Consider the following 14,170-nt stretch of genomic DNA (forward strand, 5'->3'; position numbering starts at 1 on the left):
TCTCGCTCTGAGCAGAGTCCGCTGAGGCAAGGGGTAGGAGCAATGACTCCAGGATCTGCCTCCGAGCCCTGCTAGAAGACTGAGAGTATCTGGACCCGTGCCACCAGGCACGCAAGAGCCGCTCTAATGTCTGTAATGTTAATAATGGTACAGTCACTGAACGGCTGGGGAACTGGGAGCGAAATTCCACCCCCATTGCTACCCACGTCTTTGATGGTTAAAGAAACAGACACCTAGTCCGGTATGTGGAAATAGGTGTAGGGAGAGGAGGGATACAAGGTTCCAAGAGGCCAGCACGGAGGGCCCAGTTTTGGAATCCACAGAATCCGGAATAAGGCTTTTTGAGCAGGCAGGGTGCCAGCCCTAGATAGACCCAGGGCAGAGAGCTGGAGCTCCGGACAGCATTTTGTGGATTGATCTCTACCTTCCACCTTGCCACCCTGGACGGTCTCAGGGTTGGGTGAGTTGAAAGCCCGGTGATCCCAGCGCTCGCTTCCCGGGTTCTGGCCAAAGCCTCGGTCCCAGGTCTGGTTTGCGCACGCCCCCTGCTGGAAATTGCCAGCCGGCCTCCGAGGCCCTGGGACAATGGCTAGGGAATACTAGGGCTCAAGCCTGGGACCAAGGCATGTGCTGCACCCGGGACCCCATGTTCCAAAGTGGGAGACGCTAAACCAAGGCACCGAAGCTTTCCTTCCCATGCACACCCAGTGTACATTCCAGGAGTCTGCAACATTCCTCCCCTAACCCCACCCCACCTCACATCCCATTGTGTTTCTCATGCCCAGGATATAATAGGCACCCTCTGTATACTTGTTGATCGAATAGTCCCTGGCATGAACTAATGAATTTAATTCTGGGACAAAACCGTCCTGTATTCCCCCCACCTACCCACCCCCCCAATCCCATCCCTTGGTGCCCGGAGCACTTTCTCTTTGAGTTAAGAAAGTTAAGTCTTCTAACTTTCCCAGGTACCTATGAAAAGTCCGAGGTCTGAAAAATAAAATCTTTTCCAGGCTCTAAAAGGGGAATAGAAAACTACAAAGTTGGAAGGAATAGATGTTTGATTAAATGTTTAGGATATATCACATTGTACATTCGACTGAGTGCAACTGCACTCAGAGGTGGCCGTGTCCTTGTATCTAATATGACAGGTGCGTGATTTAATAAATGAAGGGAGGGTCTCCGAGAGTAAGAAAGCCAGAGCCCAGAAGGGCATCATGCATCCCCAGCTTAACAGTCTGCTCAGGCAAACCTCCCCTCCAGCCAGAATTTCCTAAATGCAGAGCTTCCAACCTTTTGGCTTCTGTAGTCCCTGTTTATAAACCACTGCCCCCCCATCCCTCCTTCACCTCATACATACTCTACATAGTGGTTAGGAGCGAACATTCTAGCATCAGACTCCACCATTGCCTCTCCTTAGGTCTGATTGACACACACTGGCTCAGGACTCCCCCCCTTTGTACTCGCTGTATGACCTTGGCCAAATTACTTAACCTCTCTGTGTGGGGGGTGGGAGGGTTATATAAATAAGAATACCTATTTTATTGGGTTGTTGTGAAGGTTAAATGAGTTAATGCATGCAAAGCACCTAGTACCTGGCACTTAGGTAGTGCTGAACGATAGCCAGGATTAGCCATGATCATTACCTCGCAGCATCGGGGACAGGTATGATGAGATGTTCTGTTGCACACACCCCTACACGCTTGTGTCCTGCCTCCCCAGTGGAAGGGAAAGACTTTGGCCCTTCCCCCCTCACTCTTCACTCCTCCTGCATCCCCACACCATGGCACAGGTAAAAATCAGAATGACTCTTATTATTTGTAAAGATTTCTAGTCTAACATACCTAAACCCAGATTCTGATGTTTGCAGCCATCACTAGTGCACCTCTTTGTGAAGAGAGACCTGCAGCTGCAGGCTTGGAGGAAGGTTTTTAATTAAAACCACAATCTGTTTAAGTATTTATTGGGTTCTGTGACTTTATTTTCTAGGGAAAAACAGAAAAATCCACATTTGCATATGGGAAGACTCGATTTCAGAGGAAAGTAGCAACCTGTGGCAGTTTGCTGGAGGCAGCTGGGAGGAATTTCGTGAATGGTTCAAATGAAGCTTGACTTTATTAATAAGCTGGGATCCAGTCCACGACCTTCCTCCCAGTGCTTTCATGAAATTAGCTTAACTTGCTGCCAAGGCGCTTTATTGCCACCAAAATTAACAACAGCTCTTCCAGTGGCATCTCATGTAATTATCTGGGTCTGTGCTTGTCTTACTAAAGATGGGAAACTCTTTCCTGGAAGAGGCAATGCTCCTGCCCGGGAGGAGCAGCATGCTTAGCTATCCTGCCCAGCTTGGGCAGGACTGGTTCTCCCAGAGGGGAAGTCCTGGGAAGCCAGCCCCTCCATGGCAGGGGGAAGCCCAGGAAGGAAAGGCAGGGAATCATTTATGATGCTTCCATCTGCAGATAACAAAATTCCCAACTCAAAGCATTTTAAACTGTTATGTGCATCATCCCACAAGCGGGAAGCAGGGCTGGCTTCAGGGCTGATTGATTCAGTAGCTCAGTGACATTGGTGCACTCGAGTTCTTTCTGTCTCTCTCCTCTTCCATCCTTAACGGGGCTTTGTCTTGAGACTCAGTGGCCGTCTGTGTCATTGGAGGGCTTCAGCAGCAGCTGGGATAACATGCTTCTCTGTAGCAGACTAGTGGGACAGGGAGACTGGATTCTCTTTCCAGAAGCCATTGCCTCTCCTTAGGTCTGATTGACACACACTGGCTCAGGACTCCCCCCCCCCCTTTGAGCCAATCCCTGGCAAAGAGGATAGAATTGATTGGCTTAGAGTAATCGTCTAGCTCTGAAATGGATGTTGAGGAGTCAATCCCAAGATTCACTACAAGCAAGAAATCCCCTTCAAATAGAAGTTGGGGGGAGTTCTTGTTGTGGCTCAGTGGTTAATGACCCAGACTAGGATCAATGAGGATGCAGGTTCAATCCCTGGACTCGCTCAGTGGGTCAAGGATCTGGTGTGGCCATGAGCTGTGGTTAGGTCGCAGACTCGGCTCGGATCTGGCATTGCTGTGGCTGTGGTGTAGGCCAGCAGCTGTAGCTCTGATTTGACCCCTAGCCTGGGAACTTCTATATGCCTTGGGTATGCCCTTAAAAAAAAAAAAAAGAAAAAAAAAGTTGGGGAATTGGATGATCAGAGTAATCTAATATTGTATCAGAATGAATTGAGAGTGACATAGTTATAATGAACCCTAGTAGCTACCCCCTTATCTGGAATCAGGCCAGTCCACAGCCTGTGACCAGGGTCAGGACTCATGTGTGACCAGGATCAGGCATACAAACTAGAAGCTTCTCTGCTTTCAGAGAATTCTTGAAAGGATAAAGATCTGTTCTTGGAAATGCCTGTGCTGGGATCCAAAGCTATTTTGGGAGCTGTGGAAGTTTCAGTCTTAGTTGGATATTTATGAACAGGAGATGTTTCTGAATTCAAAGATATTCCTGCATGACTTCACATCCTGAACAAGTCACCGGGTCTCAGGGCAGAGAAGAGAGGCACTTTACTGTCGAGGTGGAAAACAAGAGGAAGAATTCTACTAGTCTTATGAAGAATACGGAGGTAGCACAAAGGTGCCAGCTTCCCAGATTTGCTGTGCGATCTCAAGCAGCTCCGTGTCCTCTCTCATTCTAAATCTCCACCATGGCGAAGGGAGAAGAATCGGCTAGATGGGCTTGGAGGCCCTTCCAGGGCCATGGCCCTGGGCTGCTGTGGCTTCAAGAGCAGCTTTGCAGGTTGAACTGGGGCCTCTAGGGGGCGTCTGCCAGGGCTTCCTGCAGGAGGAGGTTTTCAGAAAGTCTGGGGGGCCAAGGCTTACCCTCCTCCGCATGTGCTGAGAGCCACAAAGTAGCTAAGAAGAATGATCCTGCGCGAGGCCTAACTGTAAGCAAAGCTACAGCAGAGGCTGAAGAAACTGAAACTGCAAAGCAGTTTCGAAGAATCCCCCAGCTGATCCTGTTTAGTAAAAACTCCTCTTCTACTCTTGGGCTTCTTTCCTGTCTGATGTTAATGTGTGTTATAAGTCATTCTTGGCTCATAAAATGGGAACCTCCTCAAATTCTTGAGCCTCCACCCAAGTATGGGCCATTACCTACTTATAAACCTAGCTCTTGCAAAATAGGTTGAAAACAGTTGAGCGTTGTGTAAAGAACTTTCCTAATATGCAGAACTGCCACGTAAACCTGGGGATTTGTGGACTTCGGTCCATTCCCATGGAGACAGAGTAGGGGGTGGTTTGGGTGTTGCCCATGGTTCAACAATTGTGGTTACTATAAGGCGAGATATTTTTCCACAAAAAACGCTACCTGTTGGGACCCAGCAGGTGGAAATTATTATTAATAATTGGCAGGATTCTTTGATGTATAGACTTGATAATTAATAAAGATTTATATAATTATAGACAAGGTTTATATAAGACAGTTTATGTTCCCACAACCTGCTAATAGTCTGAGGTCAGCCTTACCTCAAAAGCAAGCCACGTGTGAATACCCCACTCCCCATTAACAGCTGCTCATGCCTGCTATAGGAGCACAACAGGTAGCTTGAGGCATGAATGTCTGTCACCTTATGCCAAATCTTACTGAAGCAAATATTAGATACCTATTATTCTGCTTGCTATTCATTTATCTTCTAAGAATAAAGTACAGTTTGCACGTATTTTCTATGTAATCTTTATTTAAAATCTAAAACTAAAAGAACAGTTTTGAATAATAAATTAGCACTTGTTGTTTTGTATAATCTCACACAAGAGTAAAATGTATAAAAGTTGATGCTCTCCCTTCAATAAATGGGTCATCTGCAGCATTTGCTGAGGGAGTTGGCTCCAATTCTTTCCGCGCCGTTTGTAGCCCATCCTCCTGTTCGTTGTCTCCTGGCTGCTGGGGCTGGACTCCGGCACTCATGCTGCCGGGTAGTTTCTTTGTTTTCCCTCCCTCCACACCTGCCTCATCTCTTGAGGTCATCAGCACACCTGGGCCCAGGACTTAATGCCCCCAACCCCAACCCCCAACCTGCTGCACACCCCTCAGTGTGGGGGTGGGGTGGGGGAAGTGAGTCCTCGGGGGCAAAGCACTTCCTGAAGGTCCTCACACATGAGGCTTCCCAGGGGGCAGAAGAGGTGATGTGATTAGAGATTAAATCTCGTCACTGAATATTTCAAGAGCCTGGTGTGTAGGTCCAGGAAGAAAGGCCAAGGTGGCCCGAGGCTCCTTGGCTGGTGTCGGTGGGGAGAAACAAGTCTTCCAACAGCTGAGGCCACTTCCGTCTGTTTTGGGACCCTCAGAGGACTTGGGGAGATGCCACAATAAACACAGAGTCACAGACTCCCTCTGCACCCCCACCCCAGTGTGGCCCCCAGCAGAGCCCAGAAGGCAGGACATAGGGAAGCTCCCCCTCCACCCCTCAGACTCCAAGCTCCTAGAGGGTCACCCAGGGTCTTTGCATCCACTGTCCCCGTCCAAGCCCATGAGGGCACATAGCAGCATGGACTAAATTGAATTTCCTCCTGGGTATCTTCAGTTTCTCGCTGTCATCAGGCTTTTCATTTGTTTTTGGATATGGTTTTGCAGAAGCAGAGCCGAGATAAGGATTCGCACACCGGTGATCCATTAAGGAAATGCCTCAGCAGAAACCAGCAAAGGAGACAGGAGACGGGAAGCAGAGAGAAAGGGGAGGAAGCCAAGCCGGGGTGTGATTTCAGGCAATCTCAGCCTGATCCCAGGAAGCTCGAGGCATGATCACACCTCAGAGTTTGTCCAGATTTGGGGGAGGGAAGCTTGGCTTCCACAGACGCCCAGCAGTCAGACATTCGCTAGGGGCTGCCCCCTGGGATGGGAACGTTGGGCATTTCTCTCTCTGAGTACCTGTAGGCAGAGGGCAGGGCTTGGAAGAAAGCTGCAGGTGGGAGTTGTCAGAAGTAAAGCACACAGAGGCAGAGGGATGGGCATGCAGAAACAGATTGTTCCACAAATAGTTACTGAGTCTCTGCCATGTTACCAGGGGCCCTGCTTGGCCTAGGTGCAGCTAGGAACCAGCTCTCTGCCCTAAGAGCACTTACAGGCTCCAGCACCTTCCGGCAGGTTCAGATCTCTTGCATGCATGAATCTTGGGACTTCTGGAAGGCTGGTGTCCCTCAAACAGGCTCCATCTGCTCCATCAGGTCACCTGGGGCCGAAGCTGGAAAGACTCTTTGAAGCCTGCACCTGTCTTAGAGGAAGGACAGACTGGGAGCTGTCTGAAGTCACAGAGCATCAGCGCTCAGGGCCAGAGGTCCTCTCTCCCTAACCCCCTTGCTTTATTGGAGAGAAGATAGGCCAAGAGGGAGGTCACAGGGCTGGTAGGGCTGGGACATGCCCAGCATGCAAATTCTCTGAGATGGCCTCCCAGCTTGGTCTGGTTTAGGGCAGGCTGAGCCCGGCAGCAACCGTGGACCTCCCTGGTTAGGAAGCCCTTGAGATTCTCAGGAGATGTGGCCTCTCCAGTGGCAGAGAGCAGCTGTTTCTGGAGTGGGACAGGTGCCCCCACTTCGGGTCTCTTGTATTAGCCCCCTGTAGTCCTCCTCCAGGGCTCACGGGCACCAGAAGTGGAGCCATGCCCAGGCCTGGGAGGGATGGAAATTGTGCCCTGGATTGGAGCAGCCCTACTGGTGGCATGCTGAGCACCGGCCAGGGCAGAGGTTTTGGGGGAAGGAGAGCCCTCCCTCAGGTGGGTCATGGCCCAAGGCAGAGCTGCCTCCAGTCTGCACCCAGGCAAGTCTACTTCTAATGGCCACGTCTTGGTGACAGCCAGGTAGAGTTCACTGCAGAGGGATCCAGAGCAGCTGATCAGGGGTTAGGGGGCCATACCTGCTTTTTCACTGGCTTCCTGCGTGACCTTTGGAAAAGCCTCTCTCCCTTCTCACTCTGTACGCCTGTCCCTGTCAAATCTGTCCCCAGAAGGGACAGCCCCCCTCCCCACCCCGGTTCTTTGCAATGTCCTTTTTGAAGTTCCCCAAATAGGCTTTCCTGCCGCCCATGAAACCAGTGTGGATGTGCTGGGAAGGATGAACCGGTGCATTGCCTGTGATGCCTCAGCCTGTTTCCCTGAGCCCTTATCTCCAGACACAGCTGGAAACTTGATGTATTTATTTGCTTCTCCCAAGACCTCCTCTGTCCATCCCATAGCTTTGTTGTGCCTGAGAAAGTGACCTTCCTGCAGATGTCTGTGTCGGGGAGCCAGCTGGGGGCCGAGGAGGGCGGGGACAGTAGTAAATCCCTCCAGCCTCCAGCCACCGGCAGGGTGACCCCGTCAGGGGTAGAGGAGACAGTGGAGGAGGCTTGGAGAGATGGGGACAGAGGCAACCACATCCTAAAAGGACTGAACCCAGAAGGAGGGGGAGAAGGGGAAGGGAGGGGAGGGGGAGAGGAAGGATGTAGCCCACAGTGCTTTCTGGGAGTCAGCACATTGCCTTCTCTTCTATGGTGTTGGATGTTTAGGTTTTTTTGCTTTTTCTTTTTGTCTTTTTTTTTTTTTTTTTTTTTTTTTTTTTTTAGTGGCCGTACCTGTGGCATATGGAAGTTCCCAGGCTAGGGGTCGAGCCACAGCCACTGTAGAAGCAACGCTGAGTAGTTATGTTGTGAGCCACACAGGAAGTCCTGTTTTTGTCTTTTTAGGGCCGCACCCATGGCACATGGAGGTTCCCAGGCTAGGGCTTGAGTTGGAGCTGTAGCCGCTGGCCTACACCACAGCCACAGCAACGTGGGATCTGAGCTGTGTCTGTGACCTACACCACAGCTCATGGCAATGCCGGATCCCCGACCCACTGAGTGAGGCCAGGGATCGAACCTGCATCCTCTTGGATACTAATCAGGTTTGTTAATGGTTATTTATTTATTTTTTTTGTCTTTTTTGCCATTTCTAGGGCCGCTCCCGCGGCACATGGAGGTTCCCAGGCTAGGGGTCGAATCGGAGCTGTAGCCACTGGCCTACGCCAGAGCCACAGCAACACGGGATCCGAGCCGCGTCTGCAACCTACACCACAGCTCACAGCAACGCCGGATCATTAACCCACTGAGCAAGGCCAGGGACCGAACCCGCAACCTCATGGTTCCTAGTCGGGTTCGTTAACCACTGCGCCACGACGGGAACTCCGTTTAGTTATTTTTTATTGCGCATCACCAATTTGCCAAGTTTAGGGCTTTATGCACCTGATTTAATCCTCACAACTTTCTAACTAGGTATTATCATCCCCAACTTGCATATGAGATCACAGAGGCTAAGTAGTTCATTCAGGGTCACACAGCACGGCTAGAATTTGAACCAGGTCCTTCCAAAACCCACATCCTAACTACCACACATCATCCTGCCCAGTCCCCAAGCAGATGTGACAAGGGCACGCCTTCCACCTACTGCCTCCTCCTTGGTTGGTCCGATTTACTCTAGAACTGGTCCCCTGTGGTGTCAGCCAGGACTTTATGGCTGCGGAACACCAAGAGAGAGTCAGTCCCTAGGCCCTCTGTGCTCAGTCTGCGCAAAGAACTCTGTTTTAGACAATCAGACAAGTGACACACTGGATTTCACAATATCTCCTATCACACTTGTTTGGCCGGAGAGCTTTGTGGAAAATTTCTGTGGTTAGCTAGCTAGCTTTTGTAATCTGCTTGGCTACCAAGTTTGGGACATTTATAAAGTTTATAAACTGACTTTAGCATGGTCCATGCAGCCGGTCTTTAAAGGATTCTTCTGGGCTGAGTTTAAGGAAGTTCCTTGAGCCAAGAATGAAGGATTTTTTCCCCCCAGTTGGCAGCAAATGCATTTTATAGGGGTGGGTAGAGATCTTCCAAGTTTCTGTTTTGTTTTGTTTTTGGAGAGGGGGACTCAGTTGAAATTCTAGACCCTTCTCTCAGTAGAGTCCCCACTGGCATCTGCTTTGTTCAGGTCCAAAAGGTTTGGAACTGACTCCTGGCTTCCGAGACAAAAATACATGATGGTGCTGCCCCTACCTCCCAACCCTCTGCTCAGCCTGGCCTAGAGCTGAGTCTAAGACCAAGGCCATCCCAGGAAAGCATGACCTTAGAGACCCCTGCCCATGTTCCCTCCCATCTCCCTGTAGCCTATTCCCACCTCATCCCCACCAGTGAACCGAGCTACTTGGAGGGGCTGACACCACCATGACACTTCTCACTTTCCTTGTAACTGGGGATAGAGCCTTCCCCTAGATCATACATTCTCAACAGGGGCAATATTGCCCCACTGAGGATGAAAATTGCTTTGGGGTGGAAAGGGCACGAACAACCTTAGATATTCCAATGATTTCTGACCCTCTAGAGAAGCACAGAACAGATACACAGATAAACAGATACATAGCATAGCTGTGTAAGGAAGAAGTAAAATGATCTCTATCTGCAGATGACATAATCTTGTATACAGAAAATCCTAAGGAATCACAATATTAAAATTTCATTGGGAGGAGGCTTGATGAGGCAAAAAAATGACTAAAAAGGCTCCTCTTGGGGGGCAATAATGGGGGAAAATTTGAAGAAGCATTGTCCTTAAAAAATTAGAATTAGGATAAGTTCAAGAACTGGGACCAGAAGGTTGGGGTATGAGTTATCTGGACCTTGCATTTTGCAATACAGGAGAATAGACCAGAAGGCCACAGGAAGGAGAGAGTGGAAAACCAGTCCCATAAACAAATGGCAGTGCACCCAGCAGTATGGGCCACAGAGGGCTCCAGCACAGAACTTTGCCACATTCAAGGTTAATGAGCTGCAGCAAGGAACTCAGGCTTCTTGCCCCACTCCCCACCCCATAATCAAGGTAGAATGAGGATGATGATGTAACTGCACAGGGGGTTGGAGAGACTAAAGGAGGGGAGACTAAAGGAAGAAGAAGAGAGTGTCCAGCATGGAGTTATCTTTAGTCATGTTAGATGGGAGCTTAGTCACCTGGTTGTCCTGGGGACTCTTACCCTGGGATGGGATGGGTCATTGTCATCCCCGCCCCCAATCCCTTGGGGTTCAGTGAGCTCAGATGGAACCTCTGCTGGATGCTTCTAGAAGAGGATGCTGGGAAGGGAGTCCAGCTCCACCTGGGGCTCCACATTAGGGGTCCTCCTCAGAAGTTCCTGCCCATCTGTCCTCAGGTTCATGGACCTTTCTGTTGTTAAAGTGACAGCAGTAGCCTGAAGAGTGACTCTAACTCCGATTCTGATGATATTCAATTCCTAACCCGAATCACCAAATATGACCCTAAACTTGATATAACCCCAAATATGAACCTTAGCCTCACCCTGACTCCTAAACCTACCCCATCTTACTCCAGTTCTAACCTGGGCCCTAACCTTAGCTCTAACCCTCACCCACAACCCTCACTCTAATGCCACTGATGTTAGAATGAGGGTTAGAATTAACTTGCTCATTCCCACAGTCATAAGTTTTGCTTTACCTGTGTTCCTTCTGAACTTGTAGTTACTTCATATTTGTCCTTCAATTAGACCTTTAATGAATTCCATCTTAGCATCATTCTGAGCAACCATGTTCCAGAAATCATGGTGTTATGTGCCTGTGGCACAGGGACGTTCATAGGCCAGGGACTGTAACCCCTTCACAGCAGTGACAACACCAAATCCTTAACACCAGATCCTTACCAGTGAACGCCTATATTTTTTCTAATAGATGTTAAAATAAATTGCAAACGGTTAACATGTTAAAAATTTCCCCAGGCACCCTCATATACCCCATAACACCGGAAGTATTCTTGGCAGCTTGGAAAAGACAGCTGCCTCTGAGAGCCTTAACCCCGCGCACTCCCGTTCCCCATCCCCTGAGAGCAGCAGCCTCAACGGCAGGCCTGGCAGGGCTGCAGTGCCCTCTGCTGGCGAGTCTTCGAACTGCTCTAGTAAAGCCTCTCTCCTGTCCGGAAGGGGTCCACAAAGGTTGATTCTCTCTGGCTAGACTTTTGGTGTCTCTAGCTGTGGAGTTCCCTTAATTGTGAGGAGTGAAGAAAGGTGAGAAAGGACCCCTTGCTCTAGGTATAGGGGCTGGGGCACCTGGGCCGTGGAGTGGAGACAAGCCTGAAGTCAGAGGAGGTGGGAGCAGGCGGGCTCTGTGGGAAGGAGCAGGAACTCTGAGTTAGGGAGAATTGTCAGGGTTGGGACCAGGGGTCAGAGTGAGTCTTGGGTAAGAATAACGGTGGAGGTGGGGCTGGCCAGGGGTGGACGAGGTGAGGCGGCAGGGGAACAGCTGGACTAGGCCCTGGAGCAATGTAAAAGGAAAAGGGAGCTTGAGGTTAAAGCAGATTTTCAAGTGACCTTCCTGGAGGTGTCAGTGAGCTTATGGGCCTCGGAGGCAGGCCCTAGAGTAGGGGAGGACTAGGCAGGGCTGAGCTGCCACAAGAAGGCTGTTCTGTCTTCCAGGTCTATGTGGCTGAATCCTCCCATCTGGGTGTTTCAGAGACACAGAGCCACGTACCACTCAGCCACTCCAAGACAGACTTCCTGCTTTCCACTCTGGGACCCAGGACCCCCACCGCCCGCTTGTCTGCTCTGTCCCAAGTCTCGTTCTTTATTCCCCTGAAGACAAGCCCATGTTCTTTGTTTACTAAGATCCAATATCTGTTTATTTTTCTTTAACTTGTAAAGCCAGAACACTCATCTTGGAGCTGTAAAATAAGATCTTACATTGGTATGGTTCTTCATATATTAAAAGGCTATTTTCACACACATCTTCTTATCGGTTCGCACAAGAGCCTAAGAGGTAAAAATGACCCATATTATCCCTGAGCCTGAGCATCAGCGAGTTTGATGCACCAGACTGGAGTCAGAGGCAACTGAACAAGGACTGAAACTCAGTGTCCTGACTTCTAGCCCAGTGAGCGTGTGGTTATTTGACATGGATGAACCTGAGATGGAATTCAAAGATGAAGCCCAGGAATTATGTTTGGATCTGTAACCAGAGACCACTCCAGGACTGGAATTTGGGCATCCAGGACAGATAGGTGGGGTTGAGGATAGTGGCACTGATCAAGTCACATAACCTGGCTCCTCACCCAGGCTGGGAGGTGGAGGGGATGGATGGCACTGATTCCTTCACTGCTGGTGCCAGGGAACTCCTTGCAGGTACTAATGAGAACTCCAGCTGTGACATCCAGGGTACAAGACTGCCCAGCAGGAGGCAGAAGTAAAGTTCCTACAGTCCTTGGTCTCTGGTCCTTGACTCCTCTAGCAGGTAGGTTTTTTGTTTGTTTGTTTGTTTGTTTTTTAATTATTAGTCAATGAATTTATCACATCTGTAGTTGTACAATGATCATCACAATCCAATTTCGCAGGATTTCTATCCCACAATAGCAGGTAGTTCTTAAAGCTGGTCCTTTATTCCCTCCACATGGCTCCCCCACTTTGGAGATGATCCCAGACCGGCCTGCCCTGGTCTCCCCACTTGGAATGGGGGTTCATATCCTTAAGGCCTTCAGCACCGAGCAATGAGGGGCTCTCAGCTGAGTCCTGAAAGACCTCCACAAAGAACAGCTGTGCCAGCAAGTCCCCTCTTCACCAGGCAAGGAGCAGCTTAGTGGCTCCTGGGTGGGCTGAGTAGCATTTGCGACTGGTGGATCAGGCTTTGAAGATTCGCATCTTTATTAAAGGCTGTGACAGTGGAAAGAGGACAGGACAGCCCTTTGCTATAAAACCTGTGATCAACTCCCCAGGAAGAGAGAAAGCACTGCGGGCCTGGGCTTGGAGCTGGAAATCAGTGTCCTGGGTGGGGCTGAGGGGAAGATGCTGGGAGGAGCGGCCCAAGCACTGCCTTGCCGCTGCCAAGATGGTCATCACAGCCAGACTGCAGGTCCAGCCACCTCCTCCCCTCACCAACCAGCCGGTTCTTACTGAGTTTCAGAGCCAGGGCCTACTTTCAATCAGAATCTTATTTTAAATGCCTCAGAGTTAAAGCCAGCACACTCACATGGCAGCAAGTTCCTATGTGATCCCTTAGTGGGTCTTTAGGGCACCTGCTGGACAAGGCTGGGGGTGTGGGCACACAGACTTCACCCATGTGAAAGCAGAGGCCACGGAGGTGGGAGGCCTGGGCTACATCTAGGAAGTATCCCAGGATCAGGGAACTGAGGAAGAGAGATGGGGGGGAGGAGGACAGGGGTTCTGCTAGCCAAACCTGCCTGTATTCTGCTGCTGACCTCCAGTGGGACCACAGGTTTAAGGACCTTAGCTTAGGGCTGGGTCCAAGGGTTCAAGAATGAAAACTGGAGTTCCCGTCGTGGCTCAGCGGAAATGAATCTGACTGCATCCATGAGGACGCAGGTTCGATCCCCGACCATGCTCAGTGGGTTAAGGATCCAGCACTGCCGTGAGCTGTGGTGTAGGTCGCAGATGCAGCTCGGATCCCGTGTTACTGTGGCTGTGATGTAGGCCAGTGGTCCCCAGCCTGGGAACCTCCTTATGCCGCAGGTGAGGCCCTGAAAAAAAAAAAAAGAATGAAAACTCCCTGACCCCTTCTTCAGAGGCCTGCTGTTCTCTCCTAAAACCACAGAATGGCAGAGCTGGATGAGAGTTCTGGGACCATGGGGGCTGACCAACCCATTTTATAGGTGACCATGTGGGAGTTCAGAAAGGGGCCCTTTCCTGGGTGACATTCAGCAGGGCCAAGGCTAGGGCTTTCTTCGTTGCTCCACACTGCCTTGCCTCGGAGGAGCAGTCTATCAGAGCAGTGGTTCTGAAACTTGGCAGCCACCAGAGTCACCTGGAGAACCTGCTAAAACAGCTTGCTGGGGTCCACCCCAGAGATTCTGATGCGATGCAGAGGGGGGCTTGGCTCTGTGCAGAGAGTAGTATTGGGCTGCAGGCCACTCCTTGGTGGAGCTGGGCAGGCAGTGCAGGGAGTGCACAGGGCTGTGTTGAGAGGGGCTGGTGTCTGAGGACCAAAGGCAAAGTCTCGACTAAAGGGAGGCGTTGATGTGGCCAGGAGGAGGGAAGAAGGCTTGGAAGGGTCCCAGTCTGGAAGCAGGGACAGGCATGGAGCAGCACCCCCTGTCTCTGCTGAGAGGAGGCCCTTTGGGAGTGAAAATGCTCCAAAGGGGAGGTGAACAGAACTGCCCCCAGGCAGGCAGAACCTAGCCCATGAAGGGT

Source organism: Phacochoerus africanus, chromosome 9 (assembly GCF_016906955.1).
Source record: "Phacochoerus africanus isolate WHEZ1 chromosome 9, ROS_Pafr_v1, whole genome shotgun sequence".
In the NCBI taxonomy this organism is placed as follows: domain Eukaryota; kingdom Metazoa; phylum Chordata; class Mammalia; order Artiodactyla; family Suidae; genus Phacochoerus; species Phacochoerus africanus.